Below are 15,502 nucleotides of genomic sequence, written 5' to 3' on the forward strand. Positions count from 1 at the left end.
CCTTTTTAAGGGGTTGGAGATAGTGATACTGGAGTCCACGACCTGACTGGAAGCTGCAAAAAGATCTTGTAATCTTATGGTGTTTAATTTATATAGCTTTGGGCAAAAGGTCAGACACAATTCTGGATTCAGTTTTAAAGACGTCTGTCAAAGATGTTAAAATACTCAAAGGATTTGATTAAAACAGAATCACAGGTCATTGTAAAATAATACTCATTTAACCAAAGTGATCATCAGAAGACATTAAAGGCAATATAGAAGGTTGCAATGGATATAAAAACCTTAACCCTTTTAGATTTGTTTTTTCTAGGCAGTTGAAAACCCAATAAAGACAACATAGCTTGCTTAGCCAACATAGTGAAATCCCATCTCTACAAAAAATACACAAATACCCAGGTATAGTGGCACGCTCCTGCAGTCACAGCTACTTGGGAAGCTGAGGTGGGAAGATTGCTTGAGCCTGGGAGGTCGAGGCTGCAGTGAGCCGAGATTGTGCCACTGCACTTCAGCCTGGTAGACAGAGTGAGACCCTGTCTCAAAAACAAACAAACAAACAAATAAGCCAACAAAAAAGCATCATAGGAATTATTTTGACAAAACATAACATGCTGTTCTCCTTATGGGAAACCCATTAGATAACCTGGAAGTTAAACCTGATGAAAGAAATTACTTCAATTTAATCGGGAAGAATGTGTTCAAGGTTATGAATATAACAAGGAATTACATAATTCTTAGTAACTGTATGACAAGTGTCCTGATCACATTGCAAAATTTAGACATATCAAGAAAAGCCCAGAGCACAGAATCAAGTTATACTGGAGGAAAATATTGCTTTTCTGGTCCTTTAAGATAAAACATTTTAGCATTAGGCCACAACAATAGTTATAAGTGGAGGAAAAAAGTTACGGGAGCTGATGAAAAAGGTAAAGGAGAGTTTTAGGCCTTCGTTTTAAGCCTTCTCAAGGGGAGAACAAGCTGAAAGCAGTGAGACACAGCAAAAGTTGAAGCTCTGAGATATGAGTCTGAGGAATTAAAAAAAGAGGTTATAAAGTTAAAAAGAAACATTTTGTAATTCATTAAGAGCAAATAAGTACCTTAAGAAAACCTTGTTGTAACATAGGGGACTAATGCTAGAGAGATTATTATAAATAATTCCCTTTTAATTATAGTCAACTTAATCACATACAAAATTCCTTTTGTAAATTCTCCTTCATAAACCTTATTACAACTTAAATAGGCTGTCACATGCTTAGACCGTCTGACTTGTCTTACGTTTCTCTCTTTCCTAAACAATCAGCTATTTTACTTTAGGGCAAAAAATTATCATACAAGATTTTCTTTCCATATAAAATTATTTTTGGCTGGGTGCGATAGCTCACACCTGTAATCCCAGCACTTTGGGAGGCTGAGGTGGGTGGATCACCTGAGGTCAGGAGTTCGAGACCAGCTTGGCAAACATGGTGAAACCCCGTCTCTACTAAAAATACAAAAATTACCCAGGCATGGTGGCGGGCGCCTGTAGTCCCAGCTACTTGGTAGGCTGAGGCAGAGAATCGCTTGAACCCCGGAGGCGGAGGTTTCAGTGAGCTGAGATCACACCACTGCACTCCAGCCTGGGTGACAGAGTGAAACTCTATCTAAAATAAAATTATTTTATTCATGACATTTTTCATCAAAAATATACCTTGAAGTGGGCAGGTCAGGTAGTGGGGGTGTGATGGCTATGAGTGGGCCAAGGTGGGGGGGTTCCGCCAGGCAGAGGGAGTGAGACTCCAGGCTATGAGGGAGTTGGAGGGGCGCCCTGCGCCCTGAGTGGACGATGGCAGATGAATAAGGACCAATTGTAGAGCTGAGTTAAAGAAAAATGCCAAAATCTTCAGAAAATAAGGAATCCGCCAAAGAAGAGAAAATCAGTGACATTCTAGTTTCTGAAGGAGCTCCAAGACGTGTATGATTTCAAGGCTTTGCAAAGATTTTCATTGGCTGTCTTGCAGCCATTACTAGTGGTATGATATATGATCTCTACTTATACCATGAACAGAAATTCTCACTTTCCAGCAGGCAGGAGCTTGACCGGGAAATTACACTTCAGGGTGACAGTGGCATTTATCACTCATAAAGATGTGCTAACATCACCTTCATTTGGAAGAGGTGTTTATGAACTGACACACAATAACAAAACTGTATCTCTGAATAGCATAAATGCAGTGTAGCAAATGTTTCTATATCTAAGGAAAGAGACCACTATTTCTCCTGCTGCCTCCTCCCTGTACCTTGCCTAGTTCACAAGACAGGAGGAAAGAGAGAAAGCAAAAAGTTAGAAAGAAACAAAAGTAAGATAAATAGCCAGACAACCTTGGCACCACCACCCGGCCCTAGGAGTTAAAAAAAAAGTAATAATAATAACATCAACCCCTGACCTAAACTACTTGTGTTATCTGTAAATTCCAGACACTGTATGAAAAAAGTGTTGTAAAACTTTCTGTTCTGTTAGCTGATGCATGTAGGCCCCAGTCACGTTTCCCATGCTTGCTGGATTTATCACGACCCTTTCACGTAGACCCCTTTAAGTCGTAAGCCTTTTAAAAGGCCAAGTATTTCTTTTTCGGGGAGCTCGGCTCTTAAGACGGGAGTCTGCGGACGCTCCGGGCCAAATAAAAAACCTCTTCTTTCCTTAATCTGGTGTCTGAGGAGCTTTTTCTGCGGCTTGTCCTGCTACGTTTCTTGGTTCCCTGACCGGGAAGTGAGGTGATAAACGGACAGCGGAGGCAGCCCCTTAGGCAGCTTAGGCCTGCCCTGTGGAGCATCCCTGCAGGGGACTCCGGCCAGCTTGAGCGATGCGGATCCTGAGAGCGCTCCCGGGTAGGCATTTGCCCCGGTGGAGGCATTTGCCCCGGTGGAGGCATTTGCCTCCTCAGAGCAGTGCACAGCAGGTCCCCATGGAGGATCCACCCAGTGGCTGAACACCGGGAAGGAACCGGCACTTTAAGTCCGGACATCTGAAACTTGGTAAGACTGGTCTTTGGAACTCGCCCACTCCATTTGAGTGGAAGCGTGGCCTGATCACCCATGGAGTGCCTGTACCGGCACTTTGGTTTTTGTTTTTGACTTGACTTGAATTAATTGCTTGATACTTTGGTTTTAGTTTTCGTTTTGACTTGACTTGAATTGTTTGATAAACAGGGGTGCCTTTATTGGCACTTTGGTTTTGGTTCTGATTTTGACTTGGCTTAAATTGCTTGACGAACAGGTGTGTCTTTAACAACACTTTGGTTTTAGTTTTGATTTTGATTTAGTGTGAATGAGATGAGTGAGTGACTTTTTACCCTTTCCTTTTTGTAGTGTGAATGTTGTTTCATCTCAAGAGAAAAATAGGTCAGACACAAAGTAAGCCCACTCCGCTAGGAACTGTGTTAAAAAAAATTCAAAAAGAAAAAGGGAAAGTCATCAAATCATCAAAACTTACTCTATTAAAATGCATGTTACAGAACCTTAAGAAAGGTTTTGCAGGAGATTATAGAGTTAAGTTAACCCCTCAGAGGTTAAGATCTCTGTGTGAATTAGAACTGCCCTCTTTTGGTGTTGGATGGCCCACTGAAGGAGCTATAGACAAGGAACAATTGGCCATGTATTTAAGGTGGTGACAGAGGTTGGAGGACAGCCAGTATACCTAGATCAAATCCCTTTATATAGACTCATGGTTAAATAGAATATAGACAAAACTGGCATAAATTTAGCCCTGTTTAACAGCTTATTGCAAAAAAGCCAAAAGTAAAAGTAAGAGCAACTTTGCCAGCAGACACAGAGTTAAAAAAGGGAGTCCCAGAAACAGCAAAAGAAGCCAGTTTTGCAGGAGCCACCAGAGATCATAGAAATTCTTTCTCCATGTGTCCCAGCCTACCCCGCTTTACCGAGGCCAACAGCCCCCTCAGAAACTAGATTCAGGAGCTAACATGCCCCAGATCTCACCTCGAAGGGGAGGATTAGAGCCTCGAGAGGCCAAGGAAGGAAGTCAAGATAGTCAAGTGCCCGTCTCAGATCTGGTCTTGCTCGAGCTACGTAAATGCCTCTCAGGGAGACGCGAGGACCTGTCTATTATAATGACCAGGCCCACATCTTGGGGGACAACAGACCTTCATCTATCAGCCCTTTTCAACCACTGATCTACTAAACTGGAAACACCCTGAACCCGCCCCCTTGCTCCCGGCAGCTAGAGCCCTGTCGACATGACTGTGTAGAGGTGTTGGACTCCAGTTTACTCCGGCAGACCTGACCTCCGGGACCAGCCTTGGGCATCAGTAGACCAGGAGCTATTCGTGGACGGGAACAGCTTCATCAACCCACAAGGAGAGAGATGTGCAGAGCATGCAGTGGTAACCCTGGACACTGTTGTTAAGCTGAGCTCATTGCTTTAATTTGGGCCTTAGAGCTCAGTGAAGGTAAGACTGTAAACATCTACACTGACTCTCGGTATAATGCCTGTTTAACCCTCCAAGTGCATAAAAAATTATATAAAGAAAAGGGCTTGTTAAACTCTAGGAAAAAGAGGAAAAAAACACCCAAAGAATGCAACTCAGCTTCAGCGTTTGCAGAGGTACCGAGAAGCACTTCTGCAGAGGCTGAGAGTTGTTAGAAAAAAGCAAGTAATAGAAAAAAGATTTCAGGAATCCTTCAAGGAGCTGACAAGAGCCTAAGACAGTTTTTATAAGAGACTCTATAAAGCATTCTGGCTTTACATGTCATTTAACCCTGAGGCTGCTGAAAATCAGTATCTAGTGAAACTTCACTTGTAAAGCAAGTCCAGGGTAACATCAAGCAGAAACTGCGGGCACGAATGCCACCTAGCCTATAAAAGTGGCCACCAAGGCGTATGTTAACTGTGACCAGGGAACAAAACTGGGAAAAAGAAAAAGAAAAAGAAAGAGTAAAAGTCAGTGTGAAAAAAAAGAGAATCAAAAGAAAACAGGAGAGACAGCAGTGCATGGAGCAAAAACGCCAACATTTAGCAACAGCTCTTAGAAAAAGAAAAATTAGCAATGTGAGAGGACGTGGATGTGGATGTAAATGTGAAAGAAGTCAAGTTAGGCAAGGATTCAAGAGCCGGACAAGGGTAGAGAGAGATTAATGTGCGAGATGCAAAAAGAAAGGACACTAGAAGGGTAAGTGTTCAAAAGGCAATAAAGGAAATGGCCAAGGCCGCAAGACGAAGAGGCCATCGGCCAAGGGCTGCCGCACCTTGGAGGAACCAAATACTGATCTGTTCAGGCTGACAGGAGCTGAAGAATGTAAAGACTAGGGCAGACTACGCACCTTCTCATTAGGCTCCCAGGAGCCCATGGTCACATTAGAAGTTAAAAGCAGCAAGATTCTGCTGTATCTGGTTTCCAGTTTCTCACGGAAGGCTAAGCTACTACATACAGTTACATAGCAGGGGCAGAGGGCGGGGGGAAGAACCCCTCCTCTAAGGAACTTAAACAGGAGAAAGAGCCGTACCTTGTGAAAACTTACTTACAGACTACAGAACTGCCCCGTGCTGGAGGCTATCGGTACCCGCTAGTGCTTGTTTGCACCTTTTCAGGTTAAGTTAAAGTTTTCCCCACCAGGACAGAAAAAGTACAAGAAGTGACTAAAGTACTGTTAAAAGACATTATCCCCAGGTTTAGACTACCTCTAACTTTAAAGTCAGACAATAGGCCAGCATTTATAGCTGAAATTGTGCAAGATTTAACAAGACCATTAAAAATAAAATAGAAGTTACACACAGCCTATCGGCCACAAAGTTCAGGAAAAGGTGGAACGCATGAACTGGACATTCGAGCAGCTACTGAAAAAAAATATTGCCAGAAAATTCATTTATGATAAAATCGGGTTTTTGCCTATGGTCCTCCTCTGAGTCGGGGGCACCCCCACCAAACAAACTAGGTATTTGCCCTATAAGATTTTGTTTGGTTGGCCATCCCCAAATCATCAGTCAGATTAAAGGTGACCTCCAGAAACTAAAGGAATTAACCTTAAAAAAGCAAATGCAGGCTTTAAAAATAGCCATATAAAGTGTTCATAATTAAATAAATGGAAATGCCTATAAGCCTGACACCCTTTTAAATCTAGTGACTCTGTTTAAAGTAAAATCTAATTTTTCTAGGACCCATATAGGATGGGCCCTGTACTGTAACCTTGTCCACTCCCACTGCTGTTAAAGTTGCAGGTGTTGTGTCTTGGATCCACCAGTCAGCGAACACCGGCAGCTCAGGACAAGTGGACCAGCCAGCAGGACGCAGATCACCCAACCCGGCTGATCCTGAGATGAGACCAAGCTGCTGCCGAGGACGACAGCCCTGCTCTGGTCACTCCGGAGGCTGACCGGTCTACGCACGGCCGAAGCTTGAGGAGACAACAAGCCCCGTTCTAGTCACACACCAGCAGCTGACCAGTCTACGCATGGCCGAAGCTTGAGGACTCATCAAGCAAGTCAATGTAGTTAAAAATCTTAAGACCAACAGTTTTCCTGTAATACTCACTGTTTTTCTATTCTGTCGCTGTATTCAACCTTTTTCCCAGGTAAGGACCTCTTTTGTCCTTGCTGGATATGAATATACTGTACATTGTTTTGCTACTGTTACCCCCCCATAACCACGCTAGAAGAAACACCTATGTAAGGTGTCCCCACTGCACACATACTACTTGGCAAACCCAGACCCATCCAGCCCAGCAATAATTCCGAGTCTTACAGTCATTCTTTAAACATATAAACCAGAAGTTACCAGAACCTCCTCCTTTAGGAAAAAAAAAAAAAAAGGAAAAAAACCTATTTGCTCAGTTGGCTGAAAACATTGCTGGCAGCCTGGATGTCTCTTCATGTCACGTTTATAAAAAGGCTAACGTAAGATACCAATGGCCTTGAGAAGCAAAAGAGTTAATGCCTGAAGATAACTTTACTTTAACTGACTCTTTCCCCAAACAGACAGCCCAAGTTCACGCATCTGGCTCTTAAAAACTTCTGTTATTAAAAAAAACCTGTGTTACTCACTAAGAAAAAGCTTTTAAGACCCAGTGAAAAACTAACCTGCTTAGGACATGACAAAGTTGATACATGTGCCTGTGCAGGTTTAACACAGGTTTGATCCTAGGTCTTCATTTAGAAAACAGTTTCCAGCTATAAAGAATTTAAAGCCCTCATTATAAGTATATTAGTGGTAATAGAAACTTGCTTGCTGCTCCCCTGTGTATTACGCTTGCTCCTTTAAATGATAAAAGGTTTTGTAGCTACCATGGGGTCCTCAGAAAACTTCAGCCCAAGTGTATTACATAAAACACTATCGCTCTGTCTCGCAAAGAGATTCAGAAAGTAAAAATAAAAGTGAGAACTCCCACTAATTAGTGACAATTCTCAAAGAGGGGGGATAAGGAAGGAGACCACTACTACTCCTGCTGCCCTACCCCCCCCGACCTTGCCTAGTTCACTAGACTAGTTAGAAAAGTTAGAAAGAAACAAAAGTAAGATAAATAGCCAGACAACCTTGGCACCACCACCCGGCCCTAAGAGTTAAAGTAAGTAATAATAATAACATCGACATGTGACTTAAACTACTTGTGTTATCTGTAAATCCCAGACACTGTGTGAAAAAAGCACTGTAAAACTTTTTGTTCTGTTAGCTGATGCATGTAGTCCCCAGCCATGTTTCCCACACTGCTGGATTTCTCACGACCCTTTCACGTGGACCCCTTAACGTCGTAAACCTTTACAAAGGCCAATATTTCTTTCTCGGGAGCTCGGCTCTTAAGACGTGGGTCTGCCGACGCTCCCAGCTGAATAGAAAACCTCTTCCTTCTTTAGTCTGGGGTCTGAGGAGCTTTGTCTGCGGTTCGACCTGCTGCATATCCAGAACTCATTGCCAGTGTTTTATATCAAGCCACTGGTAGCAATGAGATTACTGAGGTGGAGTATTTCTCTATTGGCATTGTTTTTGGAGTGTAAGGAATATATGTTGTTGCTTTATTTGTTACAAGTTGGCTTATGAATGGAATGTGGCTAGCAGGAATGCTCACTGTTGCATGGGTTATTATTAACAGGGTAGACATAATACAACAAGAACTGAATACTCCATTCCTTTAAGAGAAAACTGGGCACTGCCATGTTTTGCCTGCCAAGTTACTGGGCTTCCAGGCTATGAAAAAGCAACTTAAATACTTATGGAGAGAGGTTCTCTACTTGTCGATGAGTGCTTCCATTTACACATTTATGATGGTGGGGGTACAGCCACTATCCCGTTTCTTCCAGCAATATCTCTGTTCCTGCTAGATATCTTTTCACTGGAGCAAAGTGATGAGGTTTCTGAAGTTTATAAAATCTATGTATTTTCTCTCTTCCTGGGATATTTACTGCAGCTAGAGAATCAAGCTTTCTTGGTATCTTGTTTATTAACTTTGGTAGCAGTCTCAATGCTTACTAAGTGCCTTTGGCTAAATCTAAAGAAAGGAACTTTTGTAGCTAAAATAATGAAAGTGATTAATTTTCACTTGGTGTGTACTCTAACAGTGACATTGTACGTTATAATGAAGATGTTTGTCCTACAGAAAGAAAATGGGCTCATGCTGAAATTCCTTGAAGTTAAGTTTGGACCAAATATGGCCAAGAAGTTTACAATGAATTGGCTCCTCTGTTAAGAATCTCTGCAGGCGGCCGGGCACGGTGGCTCACGCCTGTAATCCCAGCACTTTGGGAGGCCGGGGCGGGCGGATCATGAGGTCAGGAGATTGAGACCATCCTGGTTAACACAGTGAAACCCTGTTTCTACTAAAAATACAAAAACTAGCCGGGCATGGTGGCGGGCGCCTGTAGTCCCAGCTACTCGGGAGGCAGGAGAATGGTGTGAACCCAGGAGGCAGAGCTTGCAGTCAGCCAAGATCACACCACTGCACTCCAGCCTAGGTGACTCTCCAGCCTAGGAGAGACTCCATCTCAAAAAAAAAAAAAAAAAAAAAAAAAAAAAAAAAAAAAAAAAAAAAAAAAAATCAACACTGTGATGTCCTCCCAATCTTGAAAAATAACTGAACCTTAATTTCACAGACTGAAGTAGAATGCAATTTTTTTCTACCTGCTCAGAATCTTTTGCAGATCAAATGTGGACATTTGAAATACTGCTGCTGCTTCTCCTTACCTCTGTTACTGGATCCAGAGTTCTGTGGGAAACAGAAGATGAACATCACCGTCCTTTGATAAAATGTGGTATCAACCACTCTGCAATATTCCAGATGGGTATCTTCTTTACTATTACCTGGTCTTGAGGATTTTACTGATTGCAACATTTCCCCCTAAGTCTTCATTCTATTATAATATTGATCTTGAATTTGATTATGTTCAAGGTCAGAATACATTTCTCAAACATAATTTTGTAAATATTTAATGTGATATAATTATATCATAGAAGGAAAGAATTATTTCTACCTTCAAGCAAGTTTCTGAAAATGTTTCACGATTTATAACAACTGAAGTTTTACAACAAAAGACTAATTTAAATGTTAGCTGAAAATACGTGACATTTAAATTAAAATCAAAATTACATAAAGGAAAGTAAGTGATTTTTAAGGATATACATAAGGATATATGCAGAATTTTCAGGATGCTCTTCTCATCATCTGCTGCTTATCTGAGTTACTTTCTTGGTAATATACAGTGAATGATATTATTGTATTTTTTATGACTAGTAAATGATTAGTTTTTTCACTTATGCCTATTAATTTGATACCAATTTAATCATGATAAAACAACTGTTACCTATTTTATATGTATATAACATTCTGATTTCCATGGGTGATTGTGGAACAGGTGGTATTTGGTTACATGAGTTCATTCTTTTTTTTTTTTTTTTGAGACAGAGTTTCACTTTTGTTGCCCAGATTGGAGTGCAATGGCTCGATCTCGGCTCACCACAACCTCCGCTTCCCGGGTTCAAGCGATTCTCCTGCCTCAGCCTCCTAAGTAGCTGGGATTACAAGCATGGGCCACCCTGCCTGGCTAATTTTTTTTGCATTTTTAGTAGAGATGGGGTTTCTCCTTGTTGGTAAGGCTGGTCTCAAACTCCTGATCTCAGGTGATCCACCCTCCTCAGCCTCCCAAAGTGCTGGGATTACAGGTGTGAGCCACCACACCTGGCCATATGAAGACATTCTTTAGTGGCGATTTGTGAGATTTTGGTGCACCCATCACCTGAGCAGTATACCCTGCACCCAATTTGTAGTCTTTTATCCCTCACCCCTTTCTACCCTTTTCCTGAGTCCCCAAAGTCCATTGTATCATTCTTATGTCTTTGCATCCTCATAGCTTAGCTCCCACTTATGAGTGAGAACATACAATATTTGGTTTTCCATTCCTGAGTTACTTCACTTAGAATAATAGTCTCTAATCTCATTAAGGTGGCTGCAAATGCTATTAATTTATTTGTTTTTAAGGCTGAGTAGTATTCCATTGTGTGTGTATCTATATATATATATAATTTTCTTTATGGACTTATTGATTGATGGGCATTTTGGTTGGTTCCACATTTTTGCAATTGTGAATTGTGCTGTTATAAACATATGTGTGCAAGTATCTTTTTTGCATAATAACAAATAATAATTTTTTTGTATAATAATAAATAATAAATAACTTCTTTTCCTCTAGCAAAGTAGTGGGATTGCTGGATCAGGCAGTAGTTGTACTTTTAGTTCTTTAAGGAATCTCCACACTGGTTTCCATAGTGGTTGTACTAGTTTACATTCCCACCAGCAGGGTAGAAGTGTTCCCTGTTCAGTGCATCTACATCAACATCTATTATTTTTTAATTTTTTGATTATGACCATTCTTGCAGGAGTAAGGTGGTATTGCCTTGTGGTTTTGATTTGCATTTCCCTGATCATTAGCGATGTTGAGCATTTTTTCATGTTTGTTGGCCATTTGTATATCTTCTGTTGAGAATTGTCTATCTGTGTCCTTAGCCCACTTTTTGATGGGATTGTTTGTGTCTTCCTTGCTGATTTGTTTGAGTCCATTGTAGATTCTGGATATTAGTCCCTTGTTGGATGTATAGATTGTGAAAATTTTCCCCCACTCTGTGGGTTGTCTGTTAACTCTGCTGATTATTTCTTTGTCTGTGCAGAAGCTTTTTAGTTTAATTAAGTCCCATGTATTTATCTTTGTTTTTGTTGCATTTGCTTTTGGGTTCTTGGTCATGAAGTCTTTGCCTAAACCAAAGTCTAGAAGGGGTTTTATGATATTATCTCCTAGAATCTTTATGGTTTCAGGTCTTAGATGTAAGTCCTTCATCCGTCTTGAGTTGATTTTTGTATAAGATGAGAGATGAGGATCCCATCTCATTCTTCTATATGTGGCTTGTCAATTATCCCAGCACTATTCATTGGATAAGGTGTCCTTTCCCCACTTTGTGTTTTTGTTTGCTTTGTCAAAGATCAGTTGGCTGTAAATATTTGGCTTTATTTCTTGGTTCTTTGTTCTGTTCCATCGGCCTAGACACTTATTTTTTATACCAGTACCATGCTGTTTTGGTGACTATGTCCTTACACTATAGTTTGAAGTTGGGTAAAGTGATGCCTCCAGATTTGTTCTTTTTGTTTAGTCTTGCTTTGGCTATGCAGGCTCTTTTTTCGTCCTATATGAATTTTAGGATTTTTTTTTTTAGTTCTGTGAAGAATGATGGTGGCATTTTGATGAGAATTGCATTGAATTTGTAGATTGCTTTTGGCAGTATGGTCATTTTCACAACATTGATTCTACCCATTCATGAGCATGGGATGTGTTTCCATTTGTTTGTGTCATCTATGATTTCTTTCAGCAATGTTTTGTAGTTTTCCTTGTAGAGGTCTTTCATGTCCTTGGTTAGGTATATTCCTAAGTATTTAATTTTTTTTTGTAGCTATTGTGAAAGAGATTGAGTTCTTGATTTGATTCTCAGCTTGGTCACTGTTGGTGTATAGCAGAGCTAATGATTTGTGTACATTTTGTATCCTGAAACTTTACTGAATTCATTTACCAGTTCTAGGAGTTTTTTGCATGAGTCTATATGCCTTTCTGGGTATACAATCATACCAGACACAAACAGCAACAGGTTGACTTCTTCTTTACCAATTTGGATGCCCTTTATTTATTTCTCTTGTCTGATTCCTCTGGCTAGGATTTCTAGTACTATGTTGAATAGGCATGGTGAGAGTGAGCATCCTTCTTTTGTTGTAGTTCTCATGGGGAATGCTTTCAACTTTTCCCTGTTCAGTGTGATGTTGTCTGTGGGTTTGTCATAGATGGCTTTTCTTACCTTAACGTATGTCCCTTCTATGTAGATTTTGCTGAGGGTATTAATCATAAAGGGATGTTGGATTTTGTCAAATGCTTTTTCTGCATCTATTGGTATGATTATGTGATTTTTGTTTTTAATTCTGTTTATGTGGTGTATCACATTTATTGACTTACATATGTTAAACCATCCTTGCATCCCTGGTATGAAACCCACTTGATCGTGATGGATTATCTTTTTGATTTGCTTTTGGATTTGCTTAGCTAGTATTTTGTTGAGGATTTTTGCATCTATGTTCATCAGGGATATTGGTCTGTAGTTTTCTTTTTCAGTTACATCCTTTACTAGTTTCGGTATTAGGGTGATACTGGCTTCATAGAATGATTTAGGGAGGATTCCATCTTTCTCTACCATTTGTAATAGTGTCAACAGGATTGGTACCAATTATTTATTTATTTATTCGAGACAGAGTCTTGCTCTGTCACCTGGGCTGGAGTGCAGTGGCACAATTTTGGCTCACTGCAACCTCCATCCCCTGGGTGCAAGCAACTCTCTTGCCTCAGCCTCCCTAATAGCTGGAATTACAGGTGTGCGCTAAAATGCCCAGCTAATTTTTGTGCTTTTAGTAGAGACGGGGTTTCACCATGTTGGCTAGCTGGTCTTGAACTCCTGGCCTCAAGTGATCCACTCCCCTTGGCCTCCCAAAGTGCCATGATTAGAGGTGTGAGCCACTGTGCCCGCCTCTTCTTTTAATGTCTGATAGCATTTAGCTGTGAGTTTATCTGGTCCTGGACTTCTTTTTATTGGCATTTTTTTAAAAAGAATTACCATTTCAATCTCTCTGCTTGTTATTGGTCTGTTCAAATATTCTATTTCTTTCTGGTTTAATCTAGGAGGGTTGTATATTTCCAAGAATTTATTTATCTCTTCTAGGTTTTCTAGTTTATGCATGTAAAGATGTTCATAGTAGCCTTGAATGGTCTTTTGTATTTCTGTGGTATCAGTTGTAATATCTCCTGTTTTGTTTCTAATTGAGCTTATTTAGATCCTCTGTTTTCTTTTTTTGGTTAATCTCACTGGTGGTCTATCAATTTTATTTATCTTTTCAAAGAACCAGCTTTTTGTTTCACTTGTCTTGCTACCAAATTGGCATATAAGTAAACGAGTACTCATAAATTAAGTCTAAACAGTTTTCAAGTTCATGTGAATCTTTGATAAATAAAACTAGCTTCAAAAATTATTATTAAAATAATAAAAATGTCTTTAGAGTCATCAGCATATATTTCTGTCTAAATCAATAAATTTTATATTGACCTCTGTGGTTATTAGGGAAATAACTTTAGATAATGACTAACTTTATATAATACCTTGGTTTTCAAGAGTAATCTAAATTGTTAAAAAATAAATTAATTAAATACATGTAAATGAGATAAATACCTATAAGTGGACATTTTGTGTAATGTAAAATCTTAACATTATTTTAAATTAAATAACAAATGCTTATTGAATGTCTGGGTCATTTCCAATGTAAATAATTATTATATGAGAAAACAGGGTTCTGAAATTGTGAAATAATTTTATGTACAAAATGCTAATATCTGACATACAGTTCAGATTTCTTGCTTCTCATTTTCACTAAAATTTAAGATTACTGGAAATAAAAATTCTAATCTAATATATAATTCTGTAAATTGCATTTTATAAAAAATAATTTTGTGTAATTTGGAAGTCATTTTAAAGTCATTTACTTGAAAAGGTAAAAAGAAACCAGAAGTGGGGAAGAGAGATGTGAAGAAATATATATATATGCTTGTAAATTAAGTCTAATCATACTGCTATGATTATTCATGCACAAATTTTTGTATAAACAGTTGTTTTCATTCAATTATATTAGGTATATACCTAGGTGTGGATTTGCTGTGTCATTGGTAACTCTCAGAGGAACTGCCAAACTGTTTCCACGGTTTTGCACCATTTTACACTCCTACCAGTAATGTATGAAGGTTCCAGTTTCTCCATATCCTGACACTTGCAATTTTCCTTTCTTCCTTCTCTTTCTTTCTCTGTCTCTTTTTCTTTCTTTCTTTTTGATTTTATTCGTGTTAGTGGGCATGAAGTGTATCTAATTGTGGTAGAAGTGTGTTCTGAGGCTGCACCTCACCTGAGACCATTGCCCTGTGCAGTCACTGATATGAGCTCACAGAACAATGATAGCAGCAGTAGCCATTGTTTTTAGAGCCTGTATGACGTGATAGTTTCTCCTCATCGTCTGCTTGTGTGACCTCCTTTAACCTTCAGAATAGCTTCTCAGGCAGTAGCGCTGTTTTTGCCACTTGAAAGATGGGAAACCCAAGACTCAGGGGATCATCATCTTACATAAGGCCACGGACGATTGGGGAAGTTTATCTTCCAGGACATGCTCATTTCCTCTGCAAGGTGACTGGGGGAGGGGGAGACAGGAATGCTGGGGACAATAATTCATTCTTTTTAGCCTGTTCTCACATCTCCAAGCTGGAGGAATAAGCTAGACAATGAAAGGCTCCCAGAAGCAAACACAGAGAGAAGGCGGGTCGGGGTGGATGCCCTTGATCCTTTTGCTGGGTTTTTGGCTTGGACTCCTGTTGGATACAATTCCTGCTCTGGCTTCCCTGACCTGACCCTACACACCTCCACATGCTTATTCCAAAATGGGTGGACTCCTCTGGAAACTCACCTCCAAGCTTCGCTGGTCATTAAGGGAAACTTTGGGAAAAGGCCATTTCCCAGAGTGGTTCCAGATTTAGCACTGGATGACTCGCTGGGACTCGGCTGAGTTCCAGGTTTGCCTCAGCTCAGCAGGTTGTAAAGACAGGCAACCTTGTCCTCTTCTAAAACGGGGATGGCACCAGCCTGCCTGAGGTGTGCCCAGGGCTTGTTAGTTTAAGGAAGGGGAACATCACACACCGGGGCCTATCATGGGGAGGGGGGTGGGGGGAGGGATTGCATTGGGAGTTATACCTGATGTAAATGACGAGTTGATGGGTGCAGCACAGCAACCTGGCACAAGTATACATATGTAACAAACCTGCACGTTATGCACATGTACCCTAGAACTTAAAGTATAATAATAATAAATAAATTAAAAAAAAAAAAAAAAAGTTGGGCTGCTTGCTGGGACGTAGCTTCTCCTGGGTCTCTGGACTTCTTGGCTAGTCAGGAGGAGTCTGCTTTAGAGGAGG

General features: G+C 40.3%; 1 pseudogene; it reads left to right on the forward strand.

The window, feature by feature from the left end:
- Positions 1-3,953: 3,953 nt before the first annotated feature.
- LOC135971646 (probable C-mannosyltransferase DPY19L4 pseudogene) lies at positions 3,954-13,726 on the forward strand (annotated as a pseudogene).
- The last annotated feature ends 1,776 nt before the right edge of the window (positions 13,727-15,502 follow it).

The sequence above is a fragment of the Macaca fascicularis genome, chromosome 1 (genome assembly GCF_037993035.2).
Source record: "Macaca fascicularis isolate 582-1 chromosome 1, T2T-MFA8v1.1".
Classification (NCBI taxonomy): domain Eukaryota; kingdom Metazoa; phylum Chordata; class Mammalia; order Primates; family Cercopithecidae; genus Macaca; species Macaca fascicularis.